We start from the raw sequence: 15091 nt of genomic DNA on the forward strand, positions 1-15091 counted from the left end.
ATGCATCAAGAAGGAACTGTAAACTGTGATAGCCACTGAAATGAAGTAGGCAGTCTGGGGGGAAAAAACCCACTGAGGAAGTTTAAACTTGGGTTAAAATTGTGATACTTCAAGGCTGAGGTCTAGTGGCTATGGTGATTATATCTTTGCTTTGAACAGGGTTTGAAGTAGGGAACCACAAAAATAAAGATGACCTGTATGTCGGTGCTGGTTTATCCTCTAAAGACCTTTACCCTTTTTTTTGTGAGTCAGTGTCGTAAAGAGACACATCCTGTTGCTTGTTTTCGCGGTGAATTATGCAATCAACTACACCAAGTGCGTAATATGAACGCAATTAGACAGTGGTTGGCAGTTTTGGTTGGTTTTAACTAAAATCTAATAAGATAATTTTGCAAACAGACAAATATCATGACTGTTTAAAAAAAATGTTTTGCTAGGTCTGATATTTTAGGTCTACTGTTGTAGCCAGTGGGCATTCACCTTTTCTAACAGCCTGGAAGACTACAGACATGCACTGAAATAAGCATAGTGTGTAAGGGTTTGTGTGTGGGTACATGTTATGAGCAAGTTAATTAAATAGGCGAAAGTAAGCTATCAAAGTCTTTAACTGGTTTGACAGCATCACGGTGGAGTAATTCAACACTGCGAAATTACTGCCTTTTCTTTTGCCTGTGTAGACCGAAACTAGAGCTGATTATTATAGGAGGGGTGTCCATGGGCGCCGCCAGGGGGGGAAAGGTTAAAACAATTCTAGGGGCCCAGCACTGCCATGGGGCCCTTTAAGGGGCTGATAATAATATGATTTTAATAAGACTTTTGAAATAACAACAATGCAATATTCCATCTGGTAAAATGAGCTAATTGAACAAGGTTGTCTATTTCTTGAGTTCTTCAACATATTGTCATTTAACCCTCCCCCTTTTGCGAAATGGTACTGGTAGAAGCGCGATGCGTTAAATCTGTGTGCTGATCAGTGCAACGCTACTTGCTGCTGTGTCGCGGTGCAGCAGCCAGCAGTGGAGTGCGTACAGTCTATGATCGCTAAATATGAAGAGTGGCTGTCAAAAACGTAAAGAAAGACAGCTGAAAGCTGAGAGGGACCGGAGAGGCAGGCAATTGGTCACTCAGTTTTTCCCAAAGAAAGGTAGCTATCGCTCACATGTGTGTTCAAAATATTAGCGAATGGTAAATGAACAGTATGAACGTGGTTGGATTAGCCTATCAAGAGAACACTTTTACAGTTTGTACAGTGACATTTTTTCCATTTTAATAATTGAACTGACTTGTGTGATAAACAATATGAAATATTACGTTATGCTGGTGCTAATAACTAGTGCTAATAACCAGTTTCATAACTAATGGGGTGCCCTAAATATGCACAGATTCAGCCTCAGGGGGACCTCCGCCCTACCAAACCACTGAACCCCCCTTTGGAGAAGGAGGTAAGCAGCAATACAACCCATAAATGCTTTAGGATTGAAGTTTTTAATGAGCGAGCGCCATATACAGTTTGCTAGATTAAAGTGTTGCTAATAACGGACACCAGTCAAGTGTTTGACATGGTTATGTGTGTGGAATGTTCACACGTTCTAAACCATTGGTTTCAAATAGTCTAACTCTGCTTACGCTCAAATTTCTGTCTAGACACACTTTGCTTTGAACATATTCCCTTTTTGCAGAACAGTACACACAGCTTTCTACCTAACACATAACAATCCATGGGATTTCCATAGGTATTTTGATGCTGGGTAGAAAACTTTTTCTATGATTTATTAGCAATCACATCACACATTTCACTACCAATTGTCCTAGCACAAGAAGGCATGTGGCAAAATCTTGAATTTTCATTTGTGATTGTAAATGCACCAGAATTAGTCACTGACCAGTTTTCATCTAGTCCCTGGTAGGTTAATACATAAAATGTAATAACAAAGTCACAAACTCAAGGTCCATGGGCTATCAAAAGTCAAATAATGACAATAGTGCAATTGTGACAAGGGTGGGAAAAGTTGGGGGGCCCAAAATTCTAATCTTTCATGGGGCCCAAAATTTCTGGCGGCGCCCCTGGGGGTGTCTGTCTGTCTTCCTTCGTTCCTCTTTATTCAACAAACATGATCATCATCAGACTGTTGGAGACTTTTGCTTCTCTCTGTTATCACTTTAATCAAGTCAAGTCGATAGTGCTTTTAACAATAGACAGTCGCAAAGCAGTTTTACAGAAAGTTAAAAACTTTAAACATGAACTAATTTCATCCCTAGTTTATCCCCAATAAGCAAGCCTGCGGTGATGACGGCAAGGAAAAACTCCCTCAGACGACATGAGGAAAAAACCTTGAGAGGAACCCGACTCAAAAGGAAACCCATCCTCATTTGGGTGATAACAGATAGCGTGATTATAAATAACTTGCGTCTATCACTGTGTCCGATAGAGTCACAGAGTTATAACTGTGAAACCAGGAAAATCATTATAGTTTTAACATGAAGTCTGTTTTGTTAGTTATAAACTGTTCATGACAACTGTAGTCCTCAGACATAAATGTATTTACTGTAGGTGTCCAGAGCATCTTCCAAGTGACTTTTGACTGTCTATATGGGGCCATCCTCCACAGGAGCAATGTGATGAGACTCCAGCCAGACGTAGGGCATCAGGATGGATCAGGCAGGTCTGAGGAGCAGAAGAGGTCATCATCTCGGTCTCAGGAGTGAGTGGGGGGATGACAGCATCCATACATCCCAGTTTACCAAAACACTCTATGCCTGAGGACCCTCCAGATCTACTCCTTTACCTAATCAAAACTATTAACAAAAGGCTTGACTAAACAGATGTGTTTTCAATTTAGACTTAAACACTGAGACTGTATCTGAGTCCTGAACATTACTTGGAAGGTTGTTCCATAACTGTGGGGCTTTGTAAGAAAAGGCTCTGCCCCCTGATGTAGCCTTCACTTTACGAGGTACCAGCAGATAGCCTGCACCTTTTTATCTAAGTAGGTGTGGTGGGTCATAAAGGACCAGAAGTTCACTCGGGTACTGTGGTGCAAGACTTTAATCACTGTATATATATGATGTTCCTATTAAGGATATAAGGAACCATCTTCTGAAGCTTTTATTACCTACTAAGGAGATGTAGAAACTTGTATACAGTTAGGTCCATAAATATTTGGACAGAGACAACATTTTTCTAATTTTGGTTCTGTACATTACCACAATGAATTTTGAACAAAACAATTCAGATGCAGTTGAAGTTCAGACTTTCAGCTTTAATTCAGTGGGTTGAACAAAATGATTGCATAAAAATGTGAGGAACTAAAAGCATTTTTTAAACACAATCCCTTCATTTCAGGGACTCAAAAGTAATTGGACAAATTAAATAATTGTAAATAAAATGTTCATTTCTAATACTTGGTTGAAAACCCTTTGTTGGCAATGACTGCCTGAAGTCTTGAACTCATGGACATCACCAGACGCTGTGTTTCCTCCTTTTTAATGCTCTGCCAGGCCTTTACTGCAGCGGTTTTCAGTTGCTGTTTGTTTGTGGGCCTTTCTGTCTGAAGTTTAGTCTTTAACAAGTGAAATGCATGCTCAATTGGGTTGAGATCAGGTGACTGACTTGGCCATTCAAGAATATTCCACTTCTTTGCTTTAATAAACTCCTGGGTTGCTTTGGCTTTATGTTTTGGGTCATTGTCCATCTGTATTATGAAACGCCGACCAATCAGTTTGGCTGCATTTGGCTGGATTTGAGCACACAGTATGTCTCTGAATACCTCAGAATTCATCTGGCTGCTTCTGTCCTGTGTCACATCATCAATAAACACTAGTGACCCAGTGCCACTGGCAGCCATGCATGCCCAAGCCATCACACTGCCTCCACCGTGTTTTACCGTTGATGTGGTATGCTTTGGATCATGAGCTGTACCACGCCTTCGCCATACTTTTTTCTTTCCATCATTCTGGTAGAGGTTGATCTTGGTTTCATCTGTCCAAAGAATGTTCTTCCAGAACTGTGCTGGCTTTTTTAGATGTTTTTTACCAAAGTCCAATCTAGCCTTTTTATTCTTGAGGCTTATGAGTGGCTTGCACCGTGCAGTGAAGCCTCTGTATTCACTTTCATGCAGTCTTCTCTTTATGGTAGATTTGGATATTGTTACGCCTACCTCCTGGAGAGTGTTGTTCACTTGGTTGGCTGTTATGAAGGGGTTTCTCCTCACCATGGAAATTATTCTGCGATCATCCACCACTGTTGTCTCCTGTGGGCGTCCAGGTCTTTTTGCATTGATGAGTTCACCAGTGCTTTCTTTCTTTCTCAGGATGTACCAAACTGTAGATTTTGCCACTCCTAATATTGCAGCAATTTCTTGGATTGTTTTTTTCTGTTTTCGCAGCTTAAGGATGGCTTGTTTCACCTGCATGGAGAGCTCCTTTGACCGCATGTTTTCTTCACAGCAAAATCTTCCAAATGCAAGCACCACACCTCAAATCAACTCCAGGCCTTTTATGTGCTTAATTGAGAATGACATAATGAAGGAATTGCCCACACCTGCCCATGAAATAGCCTTTGAGTCAATTGTCCAATTACTTTTGGTCCCTTTAAAAACAGGGTGGCACATGTTAAGGAGCTGAAACTCCTAAACCCTTCATCCAATTTTAATGTGGATACCCTCAAATGAAAGCTGAAAGTCTGGACTTTATGTCCATGTCCATTATATAACTATAACTTGAATATGTTTCAGTAAACAGGTAAAAAAACAAAAACAAAATTTGTCAGTGTCCACATATATATGGACATAACTGTACACCCTTTCTATACAATTATGAATTCATTCTTTGGCAACTGAGGAGGAATTTATCTGTTTACACTTCACTATAAAAGAGCTGCACCTCCTCTGATTGTGGGTTCACTTCTGTGGTATAACGGAAGTGATAACTCACTACTGCTGTATTGCAGAAGAATGAACTTCTCTCTTTTTACTTTAACACTGCTGGTTTTATTTGGGGAACAGGGAACTTTTTTTGCATGAAATAAATATCTTAAAACACTTCATTTTCTGCCCATTACATCATTTCATTACAATTAATTTGAATAATCAGATTGGTTGACTTGTGATTACATAAATAAGTCACTGTCGAACTCACATTTAATATAATTCTCTGAAATCCAGAAATGGCACATTAAGTGCCTGTATGGTAAGTGGTGGATGATGTCTTGTCTTGTATAGTGCTGGCTGTGACAGAGGCCATCTACGGTATAGCAATAGTTCTCCATTTCAGTTAATAAGACCCCAGGTAATGTTTTGTTCTTATTCCCCCCGGTCATTTACTAAAGTGCTGTAAGTGTAATGTGTGCTAGAACAGGGTAAACAATATACAGTTGTGCTCATAAGTTTACATACCCTGGCAGAATCTATGATTCTTTGACCATTTTTCAGAGAATATGAATGATGAGACAAAAACATCTTTTCCACTCATGCTTCGTGGTTGGGTGAAATCATTTATTGTCAAACGACTGTGTTTTCTCTTTTTAAATCATAATGACAACAGAAACTACCCAAATGACCCTGATCAAAAGTTCACATACCCTGGTAATTTTGGCCTGATAACATGCACAGAAGTTGACACAAATGGGTTTGAATGGCTACTAAAAGTAACATCCTCACCTGTGATCTGTTTGCTTGTAATCAGTGTGTGCGCATAAAAGCTGAGTGAGTTTCTGGGATCCAGACAGACTCTTGCATCTTTCATCCAGCCACTGATGTTTCTGGATTCTGAGTCATGGGGAAAGCAAAAGAATTGTCAACGGATCTACGGGAAAAGGTAGTTGAACTGTATAAAACAGGAAAGGGATACAAAAAGATATCCACAGAATTGATAATGCCAGTCAGCAGTGTTCAAACTGTGATTAACAAATGGAAAATCAGGGGCTCTGTTAAAACCAAACCACAGTCAGGTAGACCAACAAAAATTCACGCCAAACAGCACAGAGACAAGCCTCAAAACTTCTGGACCAAGGTAATTTGGAGTGATGAGACCAAAATTGAACTTTTTGGCCACAACCATAAACGTTACATTTGGAGAAGTGTCAACAAGGCCTGTGATGAAAGGAACACCATTCCTACTGTAAAGCACGGAGGTGGATCGCTGATGTTTTGGGGATATGTGAGCTACAAAGGCACAGGAAACTTGGTTAAAGTTGTGAGGAAAGATGAATGCAGCACGTTATCAGCAAATACTGGAGGCAAATTTGCACTCATCAGCCCGGAAGTTGCGCATGGGACGTACTTGGACGTTCCAACATGACAATGATCCAAAACACAAGGCCAAGTCAACCTGTCATTGGCTACAGCAGAACAAAGTGAAGGTTCTGGAGTGGCCATCTCAGTCTGCTGACCTCAATATCATTGAGCCACTCTGGGGAGATCTCAAGCGCGCAGTTCATGCAAGACAACCCAGGAATTTACAGGAACTGGAGGCTTTTTGCCAAGAAGAATGGGCAGCTTTACCATCTGAGAAAATAAAGAGCCTCATCCACAACTACCACAAAAGACTTCAGGCTGTCATTGATGTTAGAGGGGGCAATACATGGTATTAAGAACTGGGGTATGTAAACTTTTGATCAGGGTCATTTGGATGTTTTTTGTTGTCATTATGATTTAAAAATAGAAAACACAGTTGTTTATCAATAAATGGCTTCACCTAACCACTAACCATGATTGGGGAAAAAAGTTTTTGTGTTATCATTCATATTCTCTGAAAAAAGGCCAAGAAAGCAAAAATTCTGCCAGGGTATGTAAACTTAAGAGCACAACTGTATAGCATACTACATGTTGTGTACTGTGTATATACACTATCAGAGGATTGTATAAAAGAATGGCTTTATTCCCTTTCCCCATGCACTATAATGGCTCAACTTGCCTGAGTACCAGAGCTCTGTACCAGTCTGCCATCAAGTGGTCAAATAGTGCAAACAAAATGTTGTGGGGGGAGGAAGGTGTGTACACTGTATAGATGTGTAGAAATAAAACTGTATGGGGTGAATTCAGGAAAATCAGTAAAGTTTAATTTGGCAGTATTTATTTTCTGGTCCGATTAGTAAAAGGGAAAATTAATGTTCCTAAGCCCTTGCAGTGTTGCAGTGCTTGATAGAACCAGATTTAATTCATGCGCCATAGTATATAATAGGATCTGGTATGTGATGAGCATCAACCATGACGTTGCCCCCAAAAATCTTGGAGCAGGGAAAATTAATTGTACTTAATTAAGTTGGGATGGTATGAAAAATCCAATTAAAAAAAGAGACCAGTGATTTCTAAATGTACTTAGACTTGTATTTCATGGCAGACAGTATGAACACAAGATATTTCATGTTTTAGTCAACTTCATTTAATTTGGTAATATACACCGATCAGCCATAACATTATGACCACTGATAGGTGACGTGAATAACATTTTAATGTTGATTATCTCATTACAATGGCAGCTGTCAAGGGGTGGGATATATTAGGCAGCAAGAGAACAGCCAGTTCTTGAAGTTGATGTGTTGGAAGCAGGAAAAATGGGCAAGTGTAAGGATCTGAGCGACTTTGAAAAGGGCCAAATTGTGATGGCTAGATGATTGGGTCTGAGCATCTCCAAAATGGCCACATCTTGTGTTATGTTCCTGGTATGCAGTGGTTACTATCTACCAAATGTGGTCCAAGGAAGGATAACTGGTGAACCGGTGACAGGATCATGGGTGTCGAAGACTCATTGATTCACATGGGGCACAAAAGCTAGCCCAGATGACCCAATCCCACAGAAGAACTACTGTAGCACAAGCTGCTAAAAAAGTTAAGTCAAGTTTATTTGTATAGCGCTTTTAAAAATAAACATTGTCGCAAAGCAGCTTCACAGAATTTGAATGACCTAAAACATGAGCTAATTTTATCCCTAATCTATCCCCAATGAGCAAGCCTGTGGTGATGGTGGCAAGGAAAAACTCCCCCAGACAACACAAGGAAGAAACCTCAAGAGGAACCAGACTCAAAAGGGAACCCATCCTCATTTGGGCAACAACAGACAACATGACTATAACATTTAACAGTTTTAACATGAAGTCAGTTTCGTTGATGTTATAACTCTTCATTGATGGAAACTTGAGTGCAAAACTGTTCATGACAACTGCAGTCCTAAAGTTAGCAAGTCAACTGTAGTCATCAGCCATAAAAGCATTACTGTAACTGTCCAGAAAGTCTTCCAAGTGCTGGGTAAAACCGAAAGGTGCCATTTTGGAGATGCTGAAACCCAGTCATCAAGCCATCACAATTTGGCCCTTTTCAAAGTCACCCAGATCCTTACACTTGCCCATTTTTCCTGCCTCCAACACATCAACTTCGAGAACTGACTGTTCTCTTGCTGCCTAACACGGGCGATTGCTCTAAGACAACAAGGGAGGCTCAGCCTCCTCTAAAAATGACGAACATCGTGTAGGATGAATTGCGCTAGGCTTATGTTATAGCCGACCTTATAACATTGATTCTGGATCTGAAATAGCATAGAAATATGTGCTCAACCCAACTACAGTGCGAAATCATTCCGTTATAACTTTCCCCAGTTCGCCTAATGTGTGCGTGAGTTTTTCCCCCTCGTGACAGCGCGATGCAGCCCAGCCTCAGTGGACTTCAATGGCATTTGGGAGCGATGCGCTTTTCAATCTCAAAATGCAAGACGGTTATTGGACAAATACTGCGAAAACACCCGCCCACCAGACTCCCAGCCTCAGTGGACTTCAATGGCATTTGGGAGCTATGCGCTTTTCAGTATCAAAATGCAAGACGGTTATTGGACAAATACTGTGAAAACGCCCGCCCACCAGACTCCCAGCCTCACAGTGGGAGGGACATGGCAAAGCTTTCTGCGAGGAGACTGGTGATTGGTGAAAGCGGCTGGATATTTTATTTGATTGACAGCTCGTTTCAAATATAGACAGGCAGCGGTGAATTTCAGTTCCGTCCCATGCGGATTCGCAAGTGCTGTGGTGTATTGTAAGAGATCAGCTTACATTTCGATTTCATTCATTACATACGGTTTCTACCAGCTTTTTTAGTTTGTATATATTTTCATTGTAAATAAAGTGTAAATATAGTGTTGTCAAGTTTGCTATCTTAGTTCCAGAAATTTCATTTATTTGAGTGACTGAACTTGAACTTGAGGGGGCTAGTCAGCTAGCAAGAAAGCTGCGCACGGATGCCAAGCATTGCTGATTTAATTTTGGCGAAGCCATTTGCCAGTCTTCCTTTCGAGGAAAAAATTTAAATTAAAGAGCAGGGTAGACCAATGCCTCAAATTGACTTGGTGAAAAAGGTAGGGAATAATACTCGTTCCTTTCAGCTCTCCTGGTACGAGAAAGTGAATTGGCTAACAGCAAGTGACTCACATCAACAACAGTAAATAGGCTACTTTAGTAATATGTCATGGATGGACCAAAAATATAGAATCTATTTAAAATGTTTATGCTGAGTATATTATATTGGAATATATATTTTTCTGGATATGAATTAAACACAGCTACAATTTGGAAAACATTTTTAAACAAAGACACAGCCGAGAACATTTCACACTACAGACCTGGATTAAAAGTGAAGGGTTAGCAAAATTGTCAATAAAACATTTCTCAGTCAAAATAAGTAAAATATAGGGAAAGTGTCATTGAATGAAATGTGTGGCACCCAGCTCTCTGTTTGGCTCCCCAAGGTCAGTGCTTGTGCCTATTCCAGAACACTCTGCTGTTACTGCTGAGGTTCCTGACAAAGAGCTGCTTTCAATAATGATCAATTTTTAAACAACATGCCACAATTTTAAAATATAAAATGTTAAAATATACCCCCCCCAACACCACCACCATGTATATTGGACAGTAGGCTAATGGGCCAAAAGAACCTGTTATTTCACAGTTTGTGACCCTGCCAACAATCAGCCAGATCAGAGGCAAGAGTATGGGCAAAATTGATGTGTTTTTTCTTTTAAAATCTGGAAATATCGTAACCGACCAGCCTCGTTTGAAAGACTACCAGCCGCCACTGCTGCCTAATATATCCCACCCCTTGACAGGTGCCATTGTAATGAGATAATCAGTGGCACTCACTTCACCTGTCGGTGGTCATAACGTTATGGCTGATAGGTGTACATCTGTTTCAGGCCTGGAACACATTCCAAAAAACTTTGGGACGGGCAATTTATGGCTCGCAATAAGGTAAAGTAATTAAATAATGATGTGATATGAAACAGGTGATGTCAACAGGTGATTTGTAATCATGATTTGATACAAAATTGATATCCAGGAAAGGCCTAGTCTTTGAGGAGCAAAGATAGGCTAAAGATTTCCAGTTTTTCAACAAATGCATGGGAAAATTACTGAAATATTTAAAAACAATATTCCTCAAAGAAAAATACAAAGGGATTTGGATATTTCACCCTCTATGGTACATGATATCATTAAAAGATTCAAGGAATCCAGAGGAATTTTTGGTGTATAAAGGGCAAGGGCTCAAGCTTAAGCTGAACACCCATGCTCTCCGATCCCTCAGACAGCACTGTATCAGGAACCGTCATTCATTTATAGCTGATATAGGCTATAGATTACTCTGGCAAACTTTTATTAAGCACTACAATACAGAGTTACATCCACAAATGCCAGGTAAAATTTTACTGTGCAAAAAGGAAGCCTTATGTTAACTGTGTTCAGAAGACCATCGACTTCTCTGGGCTCGGAGGCATCTGAGATGGACCATCGCACAGTGGAAACATGTATTGTGGTCAGACAACTCTCTTGTAAGTGTTGTGAGAAAGAATGGCAACATTATAAAGTGGTAAATGCTTTACTGTCCAGACTTTTTTTTTAAATGTTTTGCAAGAATCAAAATTTTAGGAAGCATTTTAATAAACAGGGGAATAAACTTGTCTGTGAAATATGTAGTGTTACTTTGGCCTGCTATTTAGTATTCATAGATTTTTACTGAATTAAAAAAAAGATTGGAAAATATTGAAGACTTGTTTTAAACCCTGCTATTGTTATTGCTGTAAGAAGTGAATTAAATGGGCCAACACCTTAATGTGTAGTACATTTTACTTAGTCTACCTTTTTTATGTAAAATCCTGAATATTTTTTTCATGTTATTTAAATGTGGTTTATTGGTGACATGAATAAGTATACTACAATATTTTTAATTGTCACTGAGTATCAAAGTAAATGCCTAAACCAATGAAAATAAGTGTTACATATTACCATCATTTCAGTCAGTCTTTACAAAAGAGTAAGCCAAATCTGTTTTTAAAGTAAAAAGTTTATTCAGGTGTCAGGTGTAATTGTTTGCTCTTGCTGTTCATTCTTGTTTCTTTTAATAATGTGACAACAAGGTCATGGCGGCACGGTGGTGTAGTGGTTAGCGCTGTCGCCTCACAACAAGAAGGTCCGGGTTCGAGCCCCGTGGCTGGCGAGGGCCTTTCTGTGTGGAGTTTGCATGTTCTCCCCGTGTCCGTGTGGGTTTCCTCCGGGTGCTCCGGTTTCCCCCACAGTCCAAAGAGATGCAGGTTAGGTTAACTGGTGACTCTAAATTGACCGTAGGTGTGAATGTGAGTGTGAATGGTTGTCTGTGTCTATGTGTCAGCCCTGTGATGACCTGGCGACTTGTCCAGGGTGTACCCCGCCTTTCGCCTGTAGTCAGCTGGGATAGGCTCCAGCTTGCCTGCGATCCTGTAGAACAGGATAAAGTGGCTAGAGATGATATGAGACAAGAAGGTCATATTAACACTTTTTAATGTTGTCAGCCAATGAGAGGCTTCAGATCCAGGCCGTTTCCATATTTATTATAGGAATGGCTTCAGTGCTAACAATCCAACTGACCTTCTGACAGAGAAATTCTCCATCCATTTTGGCATAACACTACAGTGACCTGGCTGCTCTGACGGCTTCAGCCATCAAAGTGTCTAGGGAACATTACAGTACCGGTCTCCCATTGCCTTCTACCGGATTATTATAGAGGTTTTCTCCTCTCAACCATTCACACCTATGGACAATTTAGAGCCACCAATTAACCTAACCTGCATGTCTTTGGACTGTGGGGGAAACCAGAGCACCTGGAGGAAACCCATGCAGTCACGGGGAGAACATGTAAACTCCACACAGAAAGGCCCCCGTCGGCCACTGGGCTCGAACCCAGAACCTTCTTGCTGTGAGGTGACAGTGCTAACCACTACACTACCAGAAATTATCTAGAGTACTTAAATAAGTAAAACTACCTTGTCTGAACTCCTCAGAGACAAAATGCAAAGTTAGCAATGATCTGACTGACTCGTTTCCTATGTTGCACAAAAAAAGGTGATTAGTTGTGACTCGATTTTTAAGCAAAGATAATGAAATAGATGCATCATCACAAGTGTGACTTTCAAGATGGACTCTATTGAGCTGATGCCATCTATGGAATTTTTCTTCTCAAAAAAGCTCAGGCACACTGTACAGCATTTGGATGTATGCAATGATGCCAAACAACAAGGAATCACTTTTTGCAAGGAAACAATCTAACAAATGTGTTTTCATTTTGATGTATGTCGCTGCAAAAAACTGAATTTGAGGAGAAAATTCCTTAATACTAGTGAAATGATCTGTGGTTGGTAGAAGAGAGCAATGATCTTGCGGCATGGACAGATAATTTTACTTGACAAGACATCCTGGAATAAGTTGGTTACAATCTAGAACTAGTTTTAATAATCTCAGTTGGTGTCTTGTATTCTTCTAATAGGAAATACGAGATGGTTTCAACTATATTCAAGATATTCCAACTTGCTAAGATGATATTTTTGCAGTGTAGAATAATACAAGACCCTTAAAAATGCTATTCTCTGTTTTCAAAAGTTATTTTTAAAATAATTTTATTTACAGTATCTATATGGTGTATTTTGTTGAATTTTCAGAGACATTTGTAAAATTCTGCATTATATACAAAACATTGGTTGGAAAAATGTTGATCTCTTATAGAAATGTGATACATTCCACAGTTACAAAGGTTGACTTCTTTGCAGACAAAGACTGAGATCAGTTTGGTGTAAAGTACAATAACATCATAATGGGGGGGAAAAAAACTAAAAATCCAACGCAATGCAACAAAATACAACACACCATGGCATGTGCATGCACTACAATTCTTAAACACATAGGGGTGCTAGAAGAGCACACTGCACACCATCAAAAGCTGTAGAAGTTTAATTTGTGTTCATAAAATTGGCTTACAATTCAAATATGAATGATAATATTTTAATAGTTTATTGCTTCACAGTAAAATGCATTGGTTGGATACATCCATTTATAGCAAGACAATACATTCAAGTTAAACACTGTTGTCATACAGTATCTTTTTATCTTTTTCATCAGTGGCTTGGAAAACACTCCAGCACACCGTCCCCCTCCCAGTCCCCCACCACAGTGCAGCAGGTCACAGTCTACTCTGAAACAAGATTGCACATGTATGTGTGAACAAAAGTGAGTGTATATGTGTACCTTCATGCAGGAAAATAAATGCACTGTAGGTTATAAATATCTTCATTCAACCTAAAATGTTTCTCCTGAAGAGGTATACAGTGGGTTTTTCTGTACATCCAGAGACTTCCAGAATGCTACGACTGATAACAAAGATGCCACCCCCTGAGCGATCCTTATCCCCGAAAGGAAGAAAACAATTACCTGGTCACTCAGGTGGCTGTGCACAGTTTATAAAATACAGCTAAAGTGAAAAATACTGATTTTTCAGTTCAAATGTAGTAATAATAACCATTGTAACAACAGACATGCCACAGGAAAGATTTCAGAGTAGATCATACAAATGGCTTATCTACAGTGATTTGGTATGATTTGTGTGTATTAATTAGTTATATGTACTATAGTAGCCTACTTGCTGTTACAATAACATGAATGAAAACTTGGCTTAAAAACAAAATAGGAAAATATTATATCTATATAAACCCCAATTCCAAAAAAGTTGGAACACTGTGTAAAACATAAATAAAAAACAGAATGTGAAGATTTGCAAATAATGGAAACCCTTTATTTCATTGAAAATAGTACAAAGCCAGCATATCAAATGTTGAAACTGACAAATTTTATTGTTTTTTGAAAACTATATGCTCATTTTGAATTTGATGTCAGCAACACATTTAAAAAAATTTGGGACGGGGCAACAAAAAGTTGTGTAATGCTTAAAAACAAACAAACAAAAAAACTAATTTGGTTAATTGGCAACAGGTCAGTAACATGATTGGATATGAAAAGAGCATCCCAGAGAGGCGGAGTCTCTCAGAAGTAAAGATGGGGAGGGGTTCACTGCTCTGTGAAAGACTGCGTGGGCAAACAGTGCAACAATTTAAGAATAATGTTCCTCAATGTAAACCTACAAAGAATTTGTGGATCACATCATCTATGGTACATAATATCATTAAGAGATTCAGAGAATCTGGAGTAATTTCTGTAAGTAAGAGACAAGGCTGAAAACTGACATTGGATGCCTGTGATCTTCAGGCCCTCAGGCGACACTGCATTAAAAGCAGACACATGTCTGGAGTGGAAATCAATCACTGTATGGGCTCAGGAACACTTCAAAAAATTGTCTGTGAAAACAGTTCATTACTGCATCCACAAATGCAAGTTAAAACCAAATATAAACAAGATCCAGAAACACCACCACCTTCTCTGGGCCTGAGCTCTTTTACGATGGACTGAGGTCTGATGAATCAAAAGTAGAAATTCTTTTGAGAAATCATGGACACCATGTCTTCCAGGCTAAAGAGGAGAGGGACCATGACCATCCAGCTTGTTATCAATGCACAGTTCAAAAGCCAGCATCTGTGATGGTATGAGGGGGCATTAGTGCACATAACATGGGTAGCTTGTACATCTGGGAAAGCATCATTAATGCTGAATGATATATACACGTTTCAGAGCAATATGCTGCCATCCAGACAAACTCCTTTTCAGGGAAGGCCTTCCTTCTTTCAGCAAGACAATGCTAAACCGCTTTCTGCACATATTTAAATTGCATGGCTCCATAGTAAAAGAGTCCGGGTGCTA

The 15091-nt window shown here is 39.6% G+C and overlaps 1 protein-coding gene across 1 annotated transcript in view; it reads left to right on the forward strand.

Moving 5' to 3' along the window:
- Positions 1-3495, forward strand: part of LOC132894406 (ovarian cancer G-protein coupled receptor 1-like) — a 28769-nt gene extending 25274 nt beyond the window's left edge. Inside the window, exons 2-3 of the transcript XR_009655644.1 lie at positions 1383-1442; positions 2552-3495. The gene's annotated coding sequence lies outside the window, so the exon portion shown is untranslated. The remainder of the gene's footprint in view (positions 1-1382; positions 1443-2551) is intronic.
- The last annotated feature ends 11596 nt before the right edge of the window (positions 3496-15091 follow it).

The sequence above is a fragment of the Neoarius graeffei genome, chromosome 11, assembly GCF_027579695.1.
Source record: "Neoarius graeffei isolate fNeoGra1 chromosome 11, fNeoGra1.pri, whole genome shotgun sequence".
In the NCBI taxonomy this organism is placed as follows: Eukaryota; Metazoa; Chordata; class Actinopteri; order Siluriformes; family Ariidae; genus Neoarius; species Neoarius graeffei.